Source organism: Cherax quadricarinatus, chromosome 30 (genome assembly GCF_038502225.1).
Source record: "Cherax quadricarinatus isolate ZL_2023a chromosome 30, ASM3850222v1, whole genome shotgun sequence".
NCBI classification, from domain to species: domain Eukaryota; kingdom Metazoa; phylum Arthropoda; class Malacostraca; order Decapoda; family Parastacidae; genus Cherax; species Cherax quadricarinatus.
In genome coordinates this window covers 3,972,221-3,994,343 of record NC_091321.1, presented here as the reverse complement: position 1 = coordinate 3,994,343, position 22,123 = coordinate 3,972,221, and positions in this window count along the sequence as shown.

Here is a 22,123-nt window from a genome sequence, read left to right as displayed (position 1 = left end):
TGGCAACGTTTACATTTTGTATGGTCTACATCCGGTGGTGGTAATTTAATTTCCCAGAGATATTGGTAACCCAGCCGGAGCTGGGCGGCAGTGACATCCAAGAGTCTACTTACTTTGTTAGATACTCCATAGACATGTGGCTCCTCCTTCATGATACAATGATGATAGACTGCCTGGTGTCAATCTTCCCTATTCTCAAGTCAATAAAGTTCTGTTGAAGCTCTTTTCGTATTATTGTTCTCATACTGCTGACAGCCTAAGATTGTAATCTACTGTCAATTCATCAGTACTATCATGCATCTTATTTATTTATTTATTTATTTATTTAGTAATTTGAGCATACATACAGAGGTACAAAAAAATACAGGTAAGAGCAGCATGCCAAAGCCACTTGTATGCATAGCATTACGGGCTGGCTTAAAATTAACTTAAGATTAACTAAGCAATGATGTAATCAGTGATAAAACATTATTGTAAACAGATAACTATAAAGCACAAATGAGTATTACAAAGACAGGTCATATGGTTGCATACATTGCTGTACATTCAGTAGAATGGAGTATTCTGTTAGGTAGTGTATTTAAAAAATAACAAAGTTAGATTGGGTCTTAGGTTTAACATTTATGTGATATAATTGTGAGAAACATTTAAGATAAACAATTTATAAGGTTCAGTTATTCAGTATTTATTTGGTTTTGGGTGAGTAAGTGATCTTTGAGAAGAGACTGGAATTTATAAACAGGTAGTGTTTCTTTTATATTTACAGGTAATGAATTCCAGATTTTAGGGCCTTTTATGTGCATTGAGTTTTTGCATAGCGTGAGATGGACACGAGGAACATCAAAGAGTGATCTGTGCCTTGTGTTATGGTCATGTGTTCTGTTGAGGTTGGCAAGGAGATGTTTGAGGGGAGGGTTAATATCAGAGTTAAGTGTTCTATGTATGTAATAGGTGCAGTAATAAGTATGGATGTTTTGTATGGTGAGTAGGTTGAGTGTTTTGAATATTGGTGGTGTGTTGCCTGTAGTGAGAATTTGTTATCATTCTGACTGCAGCCTTTTGTTGGGTAATTAGTGGTCTGAGATGGTTAATTGTTGTTGAGCCCCATGCACAAATTCCATAAGTGAGATAGGGGTAAATAAGAGAGTGATATAGGGCCAGGAGGGCTGACTGTGGAACATAGTACCGTATCTTTGGTAGTATGCCTACAGTCTTGGAAATTTTCTTAGAAATTTGTTGTATATGTGTATGAAATTTGAGTCTATTATCAAGGTGGATTCCTAAGAATTTTCCCTCTGTTAGCTTTGTGATAGGTGATCCGTTTATCATTATGTTAAGAGGGACATCTGTAGCTCTGTTACCAAACTGAATGAAGTAGGTTTTTGTCAATGTTTAGTGTAAGTTTGTTAGTCCTCATCCAGGTAGATATTTTCTGTAATTCGGTATTTACAGTATTGGCTAGCGTGACTGGACTCGGGTGAGAGAAGACGTTTGTAGTGTCATCTGCAAATAGTGTGGGTTTGAGTAATTACGAAGCATTTGGTAGATCATTTATGTATAGGAGAAAGAGAAGAGGGCCAAGGACACTTCCTTGTGGGACACCAACTGTAATTGGTTGTGCGGAAGAGTTTGCCCCATTTGCGTACACATATTGGCTTCTGTTGCTGAGGTAAGACTTGAGGTAGTTGAGGGAGTGCCCTCTTATACCATAGTGTGACAATTTTATGTGGAGCAAGTCATGGTCAACTGTATCAAAAGCTTTACGTAAGTCAATGAAGATCCCCAGTGGGACTTCTTTTTTCTCTATTGCAGTGTATATATGTTCTAGCATGTGTATAATAGCATCATTAGTATTTTTATTAGGCCTGAATCTAAATTGGCAGGGGTTGAGTATGTTTTGGGAGATGAGGTAGGAGTAGATTCGTTTATGAATTAATTTTTCGAAGATTTTTGAGAGAGGGTGTAAGTTGGATATTGGCCTATAGTTATTCAACTCTGTTTGGTCTCCTTTATGGATCGGGGTGACCCTTGCTATTTTGAGAACTGTAGGGAAGGTGGAGGATTCAATGGATTTGTTAAAGAGTGTTGCAATGATTGGTGATAGCACTTGTGACACTTTTTTGTATATAAAGGTGGTAAGGTATTTAAATCTCCTGCCTTGTTTTTTAGTGCGTTGATAATAAGGGAGACTTCGTATGGGTTAGTCGGAGCTAGGAACAGTGTGTTCGGGTAGTTGCCAGTGAGGTAGTCATTTGGTGGGGTATCTGAGCTTGGGATTTTATTGGTAAGGTTTTGTCCTATAGTGAAGAAATCATTGAGTCTGTTTGCTGTTTCTGCTGGTGGGAGTTGGGGTTCATCTGATTTTGCTAATTTTATTTCGCTATTTCGTGATATCTTTTTTGTTCCCAGAATTTCTGATAGGGTTTTCCAGGTCTTTTTTATATCATAATACAATTTTTTTGCCCTTCTTATCAGGCTGGTTAGGATTGACGAGTAACGTTTTACATAAGAACATAAGAACATAAGAACGAAGGAACACTGCAGAAGGCCTACTGGCCCATGCGAGGCAGGTCCAAGTCTCCTACCGGCTTAAGCCAATGCACCCAACCTAGTCAGGTCAGGTCACCTTGACTTAAGGGAGGAACACGGCAACCGTCCTGGTAGCACAAGCTATCAGGTCCAACTCACACCCACCCACACCCACTCATGTATTTATCCATCCTATTTTTAAAGCTACACAACGTTCTGGCCTCTAGGACTGTACTTGAGAGTTTGTTCCACTCATCCACAACTCTATTACCAAACCAGTACTTTCCTATATCCTTCCTGAATCTGATTTTTTCTAACTTAAAACCATTGCTGCGAGTCCTGTCTAGGCTAGATATTTTCAGCACACTATTTACATCCCCTTTATTTATTCCTGTCTTCCATTTATACACCTCAATCATATCCCCCCTAATTCTACGTCTTTCTAGAGAGTGCGGATTCAGGGCCCTTAGTCTATCCTCATAGGGAAGGTTTCTGATGCATGGGATCAACTTTGTCATCCTCCTTTGTACATTTTCCAGAGCATTTATATCCATTCTGTAATACGGTGACCAAAACTGTGCAACATAATCTAAATGAGGCCTAACCAAGGATGTATAGAGTTGAAGAACAACCTGAGGACTCCTATTATTTATGCTTCTTGATATAAGAACATAAGAACATAAGAACGAAGGAACACTGCAGAAGGCCTACTGGCCCATATGAGGCAGGTCCAAGTCTCCTACCGGCTTAAGCCAATGCACCCAACCTAGTCAGGTCAGGTCACATTGACTTAAGGGAGGAACACGGCAACCGACCTGGTAGCACAAGCTATCAGGTCCAACTCACACCCAAGGATTCTATTAGCTTTATTGCGAACACTTATGCACTGTTGTCTTGGTTTCAGATTACTGCTAACCAGAACTCCTAAATCTTTTTCGCAATCCGTAATATTAAGATATACATTATTTAGTTTATATGTGGCACTGTTATTGTCCTGTCCAACATTTAGAACTTTGCATTTGTCTATATTAAACTGCATCTGCCACTTCTCCGACCACTGCATCAGTCTATTCAAATCTTCCTGGAGTGCTCTAATGTCCTCGTCAGAATGAATTCGACGGCCTATTTTGGTGTCATCGGCAAACTTGCTGATGTCGCTCTTTATACCCCTCAAGGAAGGTTCCTTGATGTTGGTGAGGGGCTCTTGATTTAGGGAATTGGATCTGTGCTCCAGTTCCCCGAATTAAGCCTGAATGCCTTCCACATCCCCCCCCCACAGGCGCTGTATAATCCTCCAGGTTTAGCGCTTCCCCCTTGATTATAATAATAATGTCGCTCTTTATGCCCTCATCTATGTCGTTTATGTATTTGTTTGGTCTCTGGTTATGTGACCCATTCTGTACTGTTTTTCATATCGGTGTTTTGTATTTATGGATTTGAGAATGCTGGGTGTTAGCCAGGGACTGTTCAGTCTCTTAGCTGTCATCTGTTTAGTTTTTTTAGGGCAGTGCTTGTTATAGAGGTATTGGGTCTTTTTTAGAAAATTATTAATACATTCGTCAATATCTGTATAGATTTCTAGCTCAGTGTGCCAGTCAATGTTTGTTACTGCTGTTGTGAAGTTATTAATGGCTGCCTCATTGTGAAGTCTGAAGGTGACTTTAGTAGTGTCTTGGGGTAATTTACCAAGAGTTGTTATGAGGAAAGTAGGGTAGTGGTCTGTGGTATTATCTGTAATTATGCCTGATTTTAAAGGGGATATGGTGTTGGTCCAGATGTGGTCAAGTAGGGAAACACTAGTCTCTGTAACTCTTGTAGGTTTTGTTACTGTCGGTAGCAACATGCAGTTACTCATTGTGTTTGTGAATTCAGTAACGTGTGGGTCCTGGTCTTGCAGGAGATTTATACTGAAGTCACCTGAGAGTAGTAAGTGATCTTTGTTCATGCGGGCATCAGTTATCATACTTCCTAGGTTGTCACTAAATTGGCTAATGTTTGACTGTGGAACTCTGTAGATGTTTATCACTGTGAGAGGTTTTTGTAGGTATTTGGATTTGAATTTAGCTATTATATATTTCCCATGTTCATCCCTTATGCAAGTATTAGTGATACATTCTAGTTAGTCTGAGTAGTATATAGCTGTGCCACCCCCTTGTTGGCCTGGCCTACAGTTGTGTATGGCTGTGTAACCAGGAATGGCATAGACATCTGTAGTATCAGGCTTTAGCCAGGTTTCAGTTAGTGTAATGATGGACATATTGGCATGCAAGGAATTTAGTAATGCTAGGAGGTCATCGTAATGCTTGCTTAAAGATCTGATATTGTAGTTAAAGATAGTTATGTTGTTGTTGGCTCTGAGAAGTGCCTTTGATTGTTCTGCAGTGTAGTAATTACAGTAACTGTTTGATTCATTTAAGTCATTAAATAAGAGGTTGGTATCAGGATCAATGCTTGTAATCATAAGATTTATAGTGAATCTATAGTTAGAATTAAGTATAAAACAAAGTAAATATTCTAAAGCTAAAAAATAGCACCTGAATTATTTAACAAATGTAAAAATAATGAGCTAAGGTAGTTTTTTAAAGCTAAAATAAAGGAGACAATATAAAAGGGACTAAAATAATTTGTGGTGAACAAATAAAGTGATGATCAAATAATGGAGCTTGGGAATATGATAGTAGGTAGTACTTTAAAGGTAATTCTTTAAGGTGAGTCACTATGAAATAATATTGGTTTAGGAGTAAGATCTGATTTGTAATATTAAATAAGTTGTGCAGTTTATTGCACAATAAAAAGTAAAAAAAATGAGGTAGTTGGTACTAGCTAGCAAAAGATAGTTTTGGTACTTGAAAAAAAGTAATTAGAATATACACTAATTGCACACACAATAAAAAGTGACTAAAAAAAACAAGTAGTGGTAAACAAAATTAAATGGACAGGTAAGAACAATGAATAATATTAATTTGGAGTAAGATTTGACTTGTAACATAAAATTATGAGCAATTAATAGCAGTAAGAAAGAAGTAAAAAAGTATTGGAGGTAGTTGGCATTAGCTAGTGATGAAAAATAAAAAAATAATAATGCACAATATAATAGTAACGTACACTATATGCACCATACGTATATATGTATTAAGGGCACTTATCTAATCTGTTACAGAAATGTCAGCTTTTCTAAGGAAGGTAGAGAAATCATGTTCGTTTGAGATAGTATATTGTTGTCCTGTTGATGCTTTCCTTACTAGTATTTTCCTATCTCGCGTGAAACACTGATGTATTTTGTTTTCCTGTTTAAGTTTTCTCAGCCTGAACAGAAGGTTTTGACGTTTTCTTGTTAGACACTCATTTATGTACACTCCATTTTTCATTGTAATTGCTGATTTAATTAGGTCCTTTCTTTTGTCGTATGAATGAAGTCTGATCATTATACTGTGTTTACTTCCTGGTTTTCCTAGCAAACGTGTTTCTTTGATTTCATTGTTTTGCACGATGACTTGTACGTGGTTCTGTATTATCCTGATAGCAGTTTCTTTGCACTGTGCTTGGGTTATGTCACTGAAGACCAGTGTGAGACGGAATCCATACAAAATGCACTCCGACTCCACTGTCCACTATCCTACCATACCCGTCTGGCTTCTGACACAGCAATGCCACAATTTATACTTAAAAGGTTCAGAGCATTTATAGTTGGTAAAGAATCAGTTTCAATTAAAGTATCAGCCTTTGTTACATGGACGCATCTGAGTGCAAGGAGTATGGTAAACAGTTCAGTTTGAAGGGTAGAAGCCCCAGTTATTGATGCGTGCTCCAATTTCTCTATGAGAGCCATCACTCTGCATGATAACAGCACTACCAGCCTCCCAAGAGAATTGGTGAACAGAACCATAAACATAAAAAAAATTGTGAAACAGTGTACTGAGTGACATAGTCATCAGTACGACTTAAGTCATCCTGCTTGGCTTCAGGGCAAAGCTTTGGTTGTAATATAAGAAGTTTCTTTTTTTTTTGAGGGGGGGGGGAGGGAGGAATTGTGGTTTGGAATGGGGTAATTTCTCATGGAACGGGGAAGTATAACCGTTGCCTTACTTGACATAGATCATGTATCCGCTTCATGAGGATGTCAGTTCCAGTTTTTATGATGTATCTACAGGAGTGTTCACCAGTGCTGAGGAAAATTTGGAGTGCTTCTGTGCAGGGTTCGAATGGCTAGCCTGAACGTGAGGACATTTATTTAAGTGACACGATCTCTGATGTTTGGGATATCAAGTTCTTTCCGCATATTTAGAATTTTGGCAGTACGAGGGCATCCTAGGATGATCCTCATCGCTTCGTTCTGCAATTTTTCCAGCCCTCCAAGCTTCCAGTCTGACACTAGAGCAAGTAGCGGCGCGGCATAATCAACCATTTAATATAAGCAAAACCTGCCATAGCTCTAGGTGCTCTCGGTCTTTCTTTTTATTGGCGACAAAGTCTTGTTACAACAAGTCCAAGTAGTATCTTGTTACATATTCTAGTCGTGGCTCATCATGCATTATTATTATTATTATAATCAAGGGGAAGCGCTAAACCCGGAGGATTATACAGCGCCTGGGGGGGGATGTGGAAGGCATTCAGGCTTAATTCGGGGAACTGGAGCACAGATCCAATTTCCTAAATCAAGAGCCCCTCACCAACATCAAGGAAAGGCTCATCATGCAACTGGATCTTGCGGACTGCGCCTCTCTGCGAGGAGGACGCCTCTTAAGTATCTTTGTTTTCTCAGTAGAGATAATGAACCCCAGGTCCTGACACGAGACTAGTACATGGTTAAGGATGTTCTGGGTGTTGAAGAATCCGGTGGTATGAATCTTTATATATTACACTGGACAACAATTTTTGAAAAGGTGTATGCTTCTCAAATGAGATTAGTTAATTAATTCTTATGTATTTCCATGTCCTGAATCCAAATATCACCTTGAAAAATGCTTATTGGCTTATTGGCTTATTGGCTATGCGTGGAGCCCCAGACCGACAAAATGAGACTAGTCACGAGGGAGCATTCACCAAATTCAACTTCAATAACAAAAACATAAAGTGGGACCAAGTAAACCAAGTCCTAACCGATATAAGCTGGGAAGATATACTAAGCAACACAGACCCAAACTTATGCCTAGAACAGATTAACTCGGTGGCACTCGATGTATGCACAAGGCTTATTCCTCTAAGAAAAAGGAGGAGTAGATGTAAAATAGAAAGAGACAGGCGCTCCCTTTACAGGCGACGGAAAAGAATAACAGAGAGGCTAAAAGAGGTCAATATATCTGAAATGCGCAGGGAGACACTGGTCAGAGAAATAGCAAGCATCGAACTTAAGCTAAAAGAATCCTTTAGGAGTCAGGAATCGCGGGAAGAACTAAAAGCCATAAATGAAATCGAAAGAAACCCAAAGTATTTCTTCTCCTATGCCAAATCAAAATCGAGAACAACGTCCAGTATTGGGCCCCTACTTAAACAAGATGGGTCCTACACAGATGACAGCAAGGAAATGAGTGAGCTACTCAAGTCCCAATATGACTCAGTTTTTAGCAAGCCGCTAACCAGACTGAGAGTCGAAGATCAAAATGAATTTTTTATGAGAGAGCCACAAAATTTGATTAACACAAGCCTATCCGATGTTATCCTGACGCCAAATGACTTCGAACAGGCGATAAATGACATGCCCATGCACTCTGCCCCAGGGCCAGACTCATGGAACTCTGTGTTCATCAAGAACTGCAAGAAGCCCCTATCACGAGCCTTTTCCATCCTATGGAGAGGGAGCATGGACACGGGGGTCGTCCCTCAGTTACTAAAAACAACAGACATAGCCCCACTCCACAAAGGGGGCAGTAAAGCAACAGCAAAGAACTACAGACCAATAGCACTAACATCCCATATCATAAAAATCTTTGAAAGGGTCCTAAGAAGCAAGATCACCACCCATCTAGAAACCCATCAGTTACACAACCCAGGGCAACATGGGTTTAGAACAGGTCGCTCCTGTCTGTCTCAACTACTGGATCACTACGACAAGGTCCTAAATGCACTAGAAGACAAAAAGAATGCAGATGTAATATATACAGACTTTGCAAAAGCCTTCGACAAGTGTGACCATGGCGTAATAGCGCACAAAATGCGCGCTAAAGGAATAACAGGAAAAGTCGGTCGATGGATCTATAATTTCCTCACTAACAGAACACAGAGAGTAGTCGTCAACAGAGTAAAGTCCGAGGCAGCTACGGTGATAAGCTCTGTTCCACAAGGCACAGTACTAGCTCCCATCTTGTTCCTCATCCTCATATCCGACATAGACAAGGATGTCAGCCACAGCACCGTGTCTTCCTTTGCAGATGACACCCGAATCTGCATGACAGTGTCTTCCATTGCAGACACTGCAAGGCTCCAGGCGGACATCAACCAAATCTTTCAGTGGGCTGCAGAAAACAATATGAAGTTCAACGATGAGAAATTTCAATTACTCAGATATGGTAAACATGAGGAAATTAAATCTTCATCAGAGTACAAAACAAATTCTGGCCACAAAATAGAGCGAAACACCAACGTCAAAGACCTGGGAGTGATTATGTCGGAGGATCTCACCTTCAAGGACCATAACATTGTATCAATCGCATCTGCTAGAAAAATGACAGGATGGATAATGAGAACCTTCAAAACTAGGGAGGCCAAGCCCATGATGACACTCTTCAGGTCACTTGTTCTATCTAGGCTGGAATATTGCTGCACTTTAACAGAACCTTTCAAGGCAGGTGAAATTGCCGACCTAGAAAATGTACAGAGAACTTTCACGGCGCGCATAACGGAGATAAAACACCTCAATTACTGGGAGCGCTTGAGGTTTCTAAACCTGTATTCCCTGGAACGCAGGAGGGAGAGATACATGATTATATACACCTGGAAAATCCTAGAGGGACTAGTACCGAACTTGCACACGAAAATCACTCACTACGAAAGCAAAAGACTTGGCAGACGATGCACCATCCCCCCAATGAAAAGCAGGGGTGTCACTAGCACGTTAAGAGACCATACAATAAGTGTCAGGGGCCCGAGACTGTTCAACTGCCTTCCAGCACACATAAGGGGGATTACCAACAGACCCCTGGCAGTCTTCAAGCTGGCACTGGACAAGCACCTAAAGTCAGTTCCTGATCAGCCGGGCTGTGGCTCGTACGTTGGTTTGCGTGCAGCCAGCAGCAACAGCCTGGTTGATCAGGCGCTGATCCACCAGGAGGCCTGGTCACAGACCGGGCCGCGGGGGCGTTGACCCCCGAAACTCTCTCCAGGTAAACTCCAGGTAAACACGAGATATGTAATATTTGATCATTTTATTATAACGTACAATATATGTCAATATGTTTTAAACTAATCCGTACCTACTCTCTGCCCTTTTTGCTTATAGTGGGCTGAAGAATCATCTCTTGCCATGTCCAGCAATAGTCAGCAACCATTCTTGTGCCCCATTTGCCCTGGTACCATTTTTTCTATGGTTGAAATATCTTGGTGAAACCTTTCACCATGTTCGCTGGAAAAAAAGTCTAAATGCGAGTCCAAAAATCGGATTTTAAGTGACATGTTACATCCCATGTTCTTGTAAGCCTTGATGAGGTTTTCCACCAATTCTTCATAGTTTCCTTCCCTTCTGTTTCCGAGAAATCCCTTCGCCACTAACCTGAATGCTTCCCAAGCAGCTTTCTTCTCCCCATACAGGTCTGATTCAAAGTCGCCATCTTTAAGAAGCTCTCGAATCTGAGGACCATTGAAGACTCCCTCTCTTATCTTAGCGTCGCTCAGTGAGGGGAATTTTGATGTTAAATACTTGAATCCCTAACCGGATTTGTCCATAGCCTCCAGTGACTGGGTTCGTAGTCGATGCTAAGTGCTTCCATCAGACCATTAATACTGTTGCAGGCCACTAAATCACCTTCCCTTACGAAGAAATCGTTGAACTGCCGCTGACGGTCACGAAATTTTGAAATCTTCACATCAGCTGCTAGGAGATTGTACTGTTGTAGATGAGAGCCTAGCAGCTCTGCCTTATTTTTGGGTAGTTGCAGATCTCTGACAAGGTCATGGAGTTCCCCTTTTGTTATGAGATGTGGCCTAGAGGAGTGTGCTTCATCAAAGTTTCGGTCATTGTAATCCAGCACTGTTATCCTTCTCTTCTTCCTCCTCACCACTTTCATCATCTGACTGGAAGGATACCGAAGTTGGTGCATCAGGAACGCACAACCTTCTTTCCCTGTGTGGAACTGGGCGAATAGCTGATGGAATGTTTAGATATTCAATGGACCTTTTTTTGTCGATAAGCCCTTTTGTACTGGAGGTACCATGCAGAAATAACAATTGTTGGTATGGTCTGTTGGCTCCTGCCATGTCATTGGCACAGCAAAAGGCATTCCTTTCCTCTTCCTGTTCAACCACTGGCGAAGGTTAGTAGCACAATTGTTGCAGCATATGTGTGGAGCCCAGTTCTTATCCTGGTCACCAGTCTTGCGTCCAAAATATAGGTGATGTGCCTTTTTAACCATAGCAGTTATACGGGGCTTCTGTGATGCAAAGGTCACCTCACCACAAATGTAGCAGAAGTTGTCTGCCCTATTCACACAAGTATGAGGCATCTGAAAGAAGAAAACAACAAACAATTAGAAGATAAACAGAAAATTTATTCATTAATTTATCATTATAATACAGAGCATAACAGCTAAGCAGAAATATTTATATCATTCAGTAGGAAAATAAAATTAATATAATATGCCGCACATGCATATCAATAGCTTGCTCAGTGAATATTTATTATAAGTTTAAAAAGTGCTTGGCTAAGAAAATCACCTACATTTCACCTCAAAATATAAACTTGCACAGCACAACCACCTTCTATGACTGCTGGAACAATAATGAAGGGCAGTGAGACTGTGAGTGTGGTAAGAAACACTGCTGCCAATTTTGTCAAGGCTAGGAACCAAAGCAACCATAGCACTAGGGAGAGAGAGCACAATTTTGTACCCACAGTTAGTGGCCAGGCTTCAAACACCTTTTATTGTACAGCAATAAAGGAGTGGAACAGACTGCCTGCACATGTCAAAGCCAGTCATAGCATGAACCAGTTCAAGAAGAGAGCCAAAAGGTGTCTGATGAATGTAACGACAGAAATGGAAGAGAATGATTTTTTATTCTTTTTAGCTAACACGCATGTAAATATAAATAATTAGTTTTACCTTATTCCTAGCATATCTCCTTTATAGTATGATAATAAGATATTATCTCCTTTATAGTATAATAATAAGGTATTAAAAAGACCTCAATGGAAATAAGTTAGTCTGACTTTTTTGGGGGTTATCCTAGGACCTAGGTTCTCTACACATATGCTGCTATTATGATAATATATGTAACTGTACTCACCTATTTGTGGCTGCAGGGGCCGATTCATAGCTCCTGGCCCCGCCTCTTCATTGATTGCTACTAGGTCCTCTCTCCTTGCTCACTCACTGTATTTGTGTATACCTGAATAAACTCACTTTCCGCAAACCTGTTGGAACCTGTTGTGACACGTAGGTGTATATTGAGAAGTAGAGCTAACAAACAATATTAACCATGATATTCATTATCAGTGTCCTAAAATTAGTTGGAAATTGCTACTCTGGTCTCGGAAGCATTTTGGTTGTTGACCAGTGTAATTAGTAATTGTTTTGCCAAAAGTAAATGAGCTCGTAATCCTTTTAAAAGTATGTGAAGCAGAGTACAAATTATTTTGGGGCACCTAGAAAAAATACATCAGATTATAATGAGAAAATAAGCGTTATATATGAGGGAAGAATGAGATCGCAATATAAAGGTGATGTAGAAATTTGGTGAGGTAAACAAAACATTCCAGCAGCAGCAGGCGACGCTACGCTGGTGGTTACTGCTACGTCAGGAACACTATTGTTCCCTCAGGAGCATAACTGTTCCCTCAGAAGTATATCTGTTTCCTCAGCATCATCAATTTTTCGCCAGGAGCATCACCTGAGAGACAGTGTGAAGCAGCCTCCACCCAGCAGCAGACGTCGCTACGCTGGTGGTCACTGCTCCGTCAGGAACACCACCTGAGTTACAGTGTAGGACAACCAGCACACACAACACAGGTGACACCTGCCACAATACAGGTGACACCTGCCATAGCACAGGTCACACCCACCACAACACAGGTGACACCTGCCATAGCACAGGTCACACCCACCACAACACAGGTGACATCTTCCACAACACAGGTGATACCCACCACAACACAGGTCACACCCATCACAACACAGGTGACACCCATCACAACACAGGTGATACCACAACACAGGTGGCACCCACCACAACACAGGTGATACCACAACACAGGTGACACCCACCACAACACAGGTGACACCCACCACAACACAGGTGACACCCACCACAACACAGGTGACACCCACCACAACACAGGTGACACCCACCACAACACAGGTGACACCCACCACAACACAGGTGACACCCACCACAACACAGGTGACACCCACCACAACACAGGTGACACCCACCACAACACAGGTGATACCCACCACAACACAGGTGATACCCACCACAACACAGGTCACACCCATCACAACACAGGTGACACCCATTCCAACACAGGTGATACCACAACACAGGTGACACCCACCACAACACAGGTGACACCCATCACAACACAGGTGACACCCACCACAACACAGGTGACACCCACCACAACACAGGTGACACCCACCACAACACAGGTGACACCCACCACAACACAGGTGACACCCATCACAACACAGGTGACACCCATCACAACACAGGTGATACCACAACACAGGCGACACCCACCACAACACAGGTGGCACCCATCACAACACAGGTGACACCCATCACAACACAGGTGACACCCATCACAACACAGGTGACACCCATCACAACACAGGTGATACCACAACACAGGTGATACCACAACACAGGTGACACCCACCACAACACAGGTGACACCCACCACAACACAGGTGACACCCATCACACCAGTGACACCCATCACAACACAGGTGGCATCTGCCACAGCACAGGTGACACCCACCACAACACAGGTGACACCCATCACAACACAGGTGGCATCTGCCACAGCACAGGTGACACCCACCACAACACAGGTGACACCCACCACAACACAGGTGACACCCATCACACCAGTGACACCCACCACAACACAGGTGACACCCATCACACCAGTGACACCCATCACAACACAGGTGGCATCTGCCACAGCACAGGTGACACCCACCACAACACAGGTGACGCCCATCACAACACAGGTGGCGCCCATCACAACACAGGTGGCATCTGCCACAGCACAGGTTACACCCACCACAACACAGGTGACACCCACCACAACACAGGTGACACCCACCACAACACAGGTGACACCCATCACAACACAGGTGACACCCACCACAACACAGGTGACACCCATCACACCAGTGACACCCATCACAACACAGGTGACATCTGCCACAGCACAGGTGACACACCACAACACAGGTGACACCCACCACCACAAGTTACAAACACAAACAGGTAATTCTCACTGCAACACATGAAACACCTACTGCAACACAGGCAACACCCATCACAAAACAGGTAAATCCCATAACCACAGGTGACACCTGCCACAACTCCGGTGGACTCCACTGAAGAGAGAATAAGTGTGTGTGAGGCAGGATGGAGACGTTGTGGTCGAGCACACACTGGCCAGCACCAACATGTAAACTAGAACCCTAAATCAAACTATGATAAGAAATGTGAAGGGTAGCCCAGTATTATCTCTCCCGCTCTCAACAATGGGCAACTGTCTCTTACTCCTGGGCCTCAAGAAGGAGAAAAGGTAAGGTTGAATTCTTGGATGCAAGTTAATAGTAATACTGACTGGACAGAAAGAGCACATAATTTTATATTGTCCCAGGTGGCAGCACCACAACCAATTGTTATGCTTCTCAACCTTGAGACTCATGATTTAGCTGGCTGTGCTGCACACTGCCATCCCAACTGTGACACAATTACTTTATCTTGAAAAGCTGTATAGCCCTTGTGGCTTAGCGCTTCTTTTTGATTATAATAATAATAATTTATCTTGAAAAAAAAAATGCAACATAATATGATCCTTTATTGATGTTTTGACCACACAGTGGACATTATCAAGTCACAATAAAGGATTGCAATATAAATACTGTGTTTGTCTTTTTCCATTGTCAGTATTTTATACTATTTCTCTCCACTACCTTATGTTATTACAGGTGGTATGACAAAAGTTGCAGCACATAACTAGTTATGTCAAAGTCTACAAGGTTATTGTGTCCCAGCTGGAAGCTAGTGGTAGTGTGCACTAAACTGCATTACATCAGAACTTTAAAAAGTAAAGAAACCACATCTGTTACCTAGGAGTTTTTCATAACTGATAGGCAAACTTAACATGTTATTACCAGCATACTCAAAGCACTACTATACTAATACATTCTGTAGTGCATCCATACCTCACCTATGCGATTTGTGGAGAATCTGTATTACACCAATCAATCCTGTCAAAATTACTACAGTACAGCCTCTCCTCACTTAGCAACGTACTCATTTACCGATGACCTGGACTTACGATGGGCTCTCTGATCAGTATGCATACCTAAATAATGTGTATTAGAGCTTATTTCCTCTATTCTGATTATTACAATATACAGTACATTACTGTATAAACATTTAAAAATATACCAGAAATGTTATAAATGGTGCAAAGGTGACATTAAAACAATATCAAAGTTGGTTGACACAAACTCACTACTATTATAGTATGCTCCTCACTTAGCGACGAATTCGTTTACCAACATGGTCTTAGGAACGGAACTCTGTTGTTAAGTGAGGAGAGGCTGTATTGTATCTCTAACACTGCATTGCTTGGGAAACAAATGATTGAGCATTTATTTATAATTGCTTAATATTCATGGACACTTGTTCAGTTTATACCTGTAGAAGCTCCACACACGGGGACCTAAAATATGGAAGTTTACCTGGATACAACAGTGAACACATTAAATTTGAAAACTTAATGAGCTCTTTATACACTCCATATACTACACCTAAAGGTGTCTAGTTCACTGTACAAACCATAACTAATGTACCACATTCTCTTCAGAGCAAACAACATGCAGTTGTATATTCCACGGCCAAAAATTATTATTACTGTAGACTCTACAATATAATTTGTTTCTCTATCTATAAGGATTCTTGCCTCAAATAAATTAACAACCTAAATTATACCCTCTTTAATAAAAATTCACATATAACATGAAAACCAGGTAAGTTATTGTAATTATTAAGAAACTTATTTTGTAATGATAGTGGATATCATGATTATTCTTTCAAATTTGAATGGCTATTATAGTATTACAACTGCAGTTTGTATTTTACTGTAGCAACTAAATAAAAACACTGTAATTAAATATTAAATATACACTACAGTTAATCATCTCTCTAAACGGGATAAGTGCCTGAAAATTGGCACCTTATGAAAAATGGATTGGTGTGTGATGAAGAATATGAAAAAAATATTTTTTCAAAATTATTATATTAATCAGCTGAAGCATTAAACCCAAGAGGGTCATACAGCACTGCCAAAAAATCTTTCAACTTTAGCAATTAAGATGAGTATAATAATAATCTGAGAAAAGAACCAGACTTTTGAATTTGCCAAACAGTTTTTTAAAAACATTCTACCAGGTACAAATTACTGTGCTACAGTTTATCTTGCCTTGCATTGCAGTTGTCATTAGATCATAGGTAAACTATACAATTCTGACAAGTTTAAGACGTGTGTGTAACATTTGGGTATTTTCATTAGAGAGAACCACACAAGAACCAAAGTCATCCACCTTAGGCTAGTAAGGGAACATTAACCCTCTCCAAACACTTCCTTGAAAACAATGATGACTAAAAGGATGAAGAAAACAAATGTGTAATGCCTTGGTATTTTGCGCTTGTTCTGCATGTTTTTTTTTTTTTTTGAGTAATACAGTGAAATGAGGTGAAAGCAGGGGACACCTTGATGAAAAGTATTCAGTCCCTTAGGTAGTGGAAGAAATGGTGAGGTGCAGCAGTTGAAGACATCATCATAGATGGGCAGGACCCACTAGTGGAGGTAGCTCGTGCTCATAAAGTGAGCTAATTGTTAGCAATGGAGTTGTGGAAAATTTCCTCGGGACCAAGATTCCATAGAGCTGTGTGAGACAAATGTCAGATCAAAGGTTTACAATGCTAAGATGTTTGTCAATAAGAAATGTGTGCAACAGCTGGGTATCATTACTGGAGAGACATTAAACCTGCTGTGCAGGTGAAATGTTTCTTATACCTAGGCTTTGCACATGTCTTGCAAGTTGGCACGTAAGTGTGGAGAGGCTTGATATGACCCTGATAGGCTGAGGTGGGTAGCTGTGGTTCTTATGTTGATATGGATGCAGAATTCTCAGTAGACTGTACAGTACTTGAGTGCTCAGATATTCTGTATTGCATCTCTTGGTTGTTTTGCCATGTCACAATCTGCACTACTTATTACACAAGCTATTATTTTCTCATTTCTCTAATTGTATGGGTGGGAGATTTTCTCAGACTAATAGTGTGGGCAGTCTGCATCATACTGCACCACCTCCAGTCTTAACACTATCTCCAATACCAGTAGAGATTCATACTTTATCTTTTGTACATCTCCAGCATCACTAACAGGCACCTCTTGGGTGCCAAGGTTAATATCCAGGGACAAGGGACTACTGTACAGGAGAAGACGTATAACATCAACATATCTGTATCACTTAGCTCTGTTTGGAAGGATTTTGTTAAGCAATCTTGTTTCAAAATATTCCATATACATAAAAAGTCATGAATTGGAATTTCACTAATTATTCACAGTGGTTGTTCTGCATATATGAGTACAATACTTAGATAATGGTAAGGAGCTGACAGTTGCATTTATAGATTTAGAAAAGGCTTATGGTAAAGTGTATAGGGGAGCAGTGTGGCAGATGTTGCAGATGTATGGAATAGGTGGTAGGTCATGTGGTCACTGAAGTTTAGGTTAGGGTATATAGGTGATGGGGACTTTTCCAGTGGAGGACAGGGGTACTTGATGACATTGGTTGTTTAACATTTTTGGATGGAGGTGTAACTGGTTTAGCACACTCCACTAAATATAATAATGACAAGTGAATGCTAGGTCATTGGGAAGAGATGTGAATCTGATATAGAGTGGGAGCTTTCACAGATGCTCATTGCAAGTAACAGTTCTCTTAGGAAATTCTAAAAATAAATTGCAAAAATTGGTGGATTAATTTGGTATGGTGTGTCAGAAAAGGAATTTAAGCTACAAGAGTAATAAGAAAGTCCAGGCAATGAATGAGTGTATATCAGATTGGAAGAGGAAGTATGGAGGAAATGAATGTCTTTGGATGTTTGGGAGTGGACATTGGCAGATGAATCTGTAAGAAACGAGGTGAGCTATAGAATAAATTAAGGAAAAAAAGTAGGTAGTGTGTTGAGGCATTCGTGAAAAGATAGAAGTTTATCTGTGTATCAGGATCTAATGCTCCTAATATTTTTATATAAGAGTGAGGCATGGGCTTTGAACATACATTGCAGAGGGGAAGAAGCCAGAGACAGTGGAGATGTCATGTTTAAGAGCATTGTGTGTGGTGTGAATATTGTGCAGTGAATTCAAAGTGTAGAAATTAGAAGACATCACCAACTCCTTGTTGAGGTGGTGTGGACATTGAACAAGGATCAAGAGGGATAGGATGGTAAAGAGGGTGTATAAATCAAGGGGGGAAGGAAGGAGAGGTAGGATTGTCTTGGGAATGGTTGTAAGGAGAGAGTAAAGGTGACGAGTGCTAGGAGTATGAGCAACCACCAGGCTTGGGTGAGGACTTAAAATTGAAACAATTACTAGTTATCATTCTGAAAATCCACGAGTTTTTAAGAAGAACAATATTACGATAAACAGATTGGCTGTAATGTGGAGGATTTGGGTAACAAAACAATTTTTTTTGAGTGGGTTCATGAAGTCTTTCCTCCTACTGTCAAAAATACCTCATTAAAAACAGTTGCCACTCAGGTCCCTTTTACTTTTGGATAATGCTCGTGCTTACCCTCCAAGCTCGAAAAATGAGTTGTTGGAGTTCAGTTTTATAACTTGAAGTTCTTACCTCCTAACACCACTCCTCTCATCCGGTTCATGGACCAGTAGGTCATTTCTAATTTCAAGAAACTACACCAAAGCACTTTTTGAAAGGTGCTTCGAGATCACTTCAGAAACAAACTTAACCTCAGGGAGTTCTGGAAGGACCATTTCAATATCCTAACCTGCTTCAGGCTTATAGACAAAGCCTGGGAGAATGTGTCTTTCAGGACCACGCAGTCAGCATGGAAGAAATTGTGGCCTGACTTTGTGGCAGCCAGGGATTTTGAAGGCTTTGAAGAGGAGCCTGAGCCAGTAGAGGATATTGTGTCCCTGGGAAAGACCTTGGATCTAGAGGTGACTGAAGTTGATGTGGAGGAGTTGGTGGAGGAGAACAGAACTGAATTCACCACAGAAGAACTTGTAAACCTTCAGAAGGAGCAGCAATAGATTGCAGAGGAGGAGCTGTTATCAGAGGAAGAGGAGGGAAGTGATGATGTACCCATTGCACTTGTCAGGGTACTTAGTGACAATTCTAGTAGCAACAGTGAAGAGGAATATTCTCCAGTGAAGCTTCAATTTATACGACACTACATGCTTTCTGGTAGTGTGCCATATGCTATTCCAAGGGAAAGGAGTACACCTTGGAGTACATCCCGTGGCCCTACACCAGGAACGGATGGTGAAAATGATGATGATATTGTTACAGTTGGGATGGATAATGTGAACTCAGCTGGCAGGCAGCATGGGCTCTATGCAGACAGTACAGGCTGTCTACATTTGCTCGGCCACGCACCATGGTTGTCCCTGACCATGACTGGCTATAAAAAAACTCGGTCTCTCTCTTGCAGGAACAGGGCACAGAACACAAAATAAAAACATATATATATACATGTACATACATGGAGATGGAAAAAAAAACTTCCTACAGGGAGGGAAGAAAAAAACAGGTGGGGTGTGCTAAACAACGTGGTCATAGGCAGTGAGCGTCGATGGGCATCACTGCATGCCTTCCTGCGTCTGGACAGATACTGCAACACAGGAGACATCGCTGTGGCTGAGCTGTGACATAATAGGGTATGGTCTCCTCTGGAATGGTGAAGCAGTCTTCGTAGGAGTTGCTGCAGGTTTCACTCAACCTGGGGCAAAACCTGCTGGTGCCCTCGAGTGAGGCGTCATCAGTACTCGGCAACTGGTCAGGACTTCTTCTGGCAAGTGACTCAGGAGGACATTTCTCGACTGGTACTGTCACTGAGGCTGTCACTGCCAGCGAGCATGGAGTGAGTCGTGGCAGAGACGACTTGGCAAAACATCTGGGAGTCGTAACGTCATACACCGTACTGCAGTGAGCGGGCTAGCAGTCAAAGTGACATCATCTTTGTGCAGGCTGCTCACTGTAGCTATGACACAAGGCTGACAGTGCCTGCCGACAGGGCTAACTGCGGCTCGACGAGTGTCATTCTCTCGGCAGTTGGAGTTGTAGCAGAGGTTAGTCTAAACGTCCCCAGACTTGTTTTTCTACATATAACTGCACACTGAAGGTCAGTAGGTGAAGAGAAACAAATCTCGATGGGAATCGTAGCAGGTACAATTCTGCAGGGCATCACAAGCGGCGAACATAAAAAGCTTTCTGTACAAGAGGCTCAGATGCTCGGGGCTGACTAATATCAGCTGTCAAATGAGCAGGTCACACTGGGTGACAAGTCACATGAGGTGCTACGCAGTGGTCTGGGCTCAAGACCACACAGGACACACGGAAAACTGCAAACACCTGCACTGCACATGCGGTACAACATGGCTTACCAGCAAATGATGCTTTTCTGTGCAAAAATTGACACTAAGCTGTACACGAACATACGAGAACACTGACTGAGATGAATTAATTAACACATGACATATATATTCTCTCAATCTTCTCGACAACACAACATATTGGTCACTTTGAAACTAACACTGTCGATCAGGCGTGACATCGTGAGGTGATGTCATGGGGTGACATCACGAGGTGACGTCAGCAGACGTCTTGAGGTGACGTCCTGGAGTGACGTTATGAGGGATGTCATGGGGTGACATCAGGCAGACATCGTGAAGTTGGGCAGCATCGTGGGTGATGTCGTGAAGTCGGGCAGCATTGTGGGTGACGTGAGGTGACGTCAATGGAGTGATGCGGCAGCAGACCACAGCATGTGGCCTGGGACATCTGGCTTGGTAACCCACGTGACTTGTAGATCCACGTGACATCATCCACACCCCACGTGGCTTGCTCCACCTGGCTTCATGATCGTGGCTTCGTCCACATGTGGCTTAGTGATCCACATAGCTTCGAGTGGCCTTGGGCACTCAGCTCTGGCAATCAATTCACATGGAAAACAGCAGAAAACACAGCAGAGGGAGTGAGTACATAGTGGAGAAATGTGGTGGTAGGCGGGTGAGATGTGAGTGAGGCGAGGAACCTCACCGCTTCCTCTCCCACATACCCACTTGGAGAAACCCACACTAGATGCTGAAATCACCACAAACTCACCTCTGACTTGCTGAAATAGCTGTGCTGAGCTGAACAACAACAACAGAACACATGACTTGAACAGCGTGGGATGCTGTGGTGCGGAGTCACCGGGATGCCACTTGCAATTCTCGAAGAAATTCAGTAAATTTTGGCCAAATCCTGCTTGTACCTGTGTCTGGATGCTGAAACGTGCAGACACGACATCAGGATAACTCGTTGAGAGATGGATGCTTCTTGTGTGGGGTGATGAAGTGAAGACAACTTCATTCCTCTTCCTTCCGTCCTTGGGCAACACAACCACAGCGACCACTGCTGTCACTAATGTTTACCAGATTACTAGTCGTTCTTGCAGAGCGGGGTTCAATGATAAGGCTTCAGAGGCTTTTTACTTTATTTGCAATGTCGTGGGGTACACAGGCAGTGTGTTAAGTGCCCATGGCCCGGGAGGGCCATACCGAGCGAGTGAGAGAGGAGTGTACCTTGATGACTGAGTGAAGGCTGCTGAGAGAGTGAGGCAGAGGCAGGTGTGGGCATACTGAAGTGGTAGGCCTGTAGGTGGCAGCACGAGCATGGTGCGGAATATGAACTCAGCTGGCAGACAGCATGGGCTCTCTATGCAGACAGTGCAGGCTGTCTACAGTACTTTGATTACACCATGGCAAACACAATTGTTTCACCAAGATCACGTCTACACCAGAGGAAGGAGACAACTGTGGCTGAGATGTATCTGTTCTTTGTCACAATAATGCTTATGCCACATGTGTATAAGCACACTGTCACATACTGGTTGACAGACTGCTTGATTTCAACCCCAACTTTCAGTGATATAATAC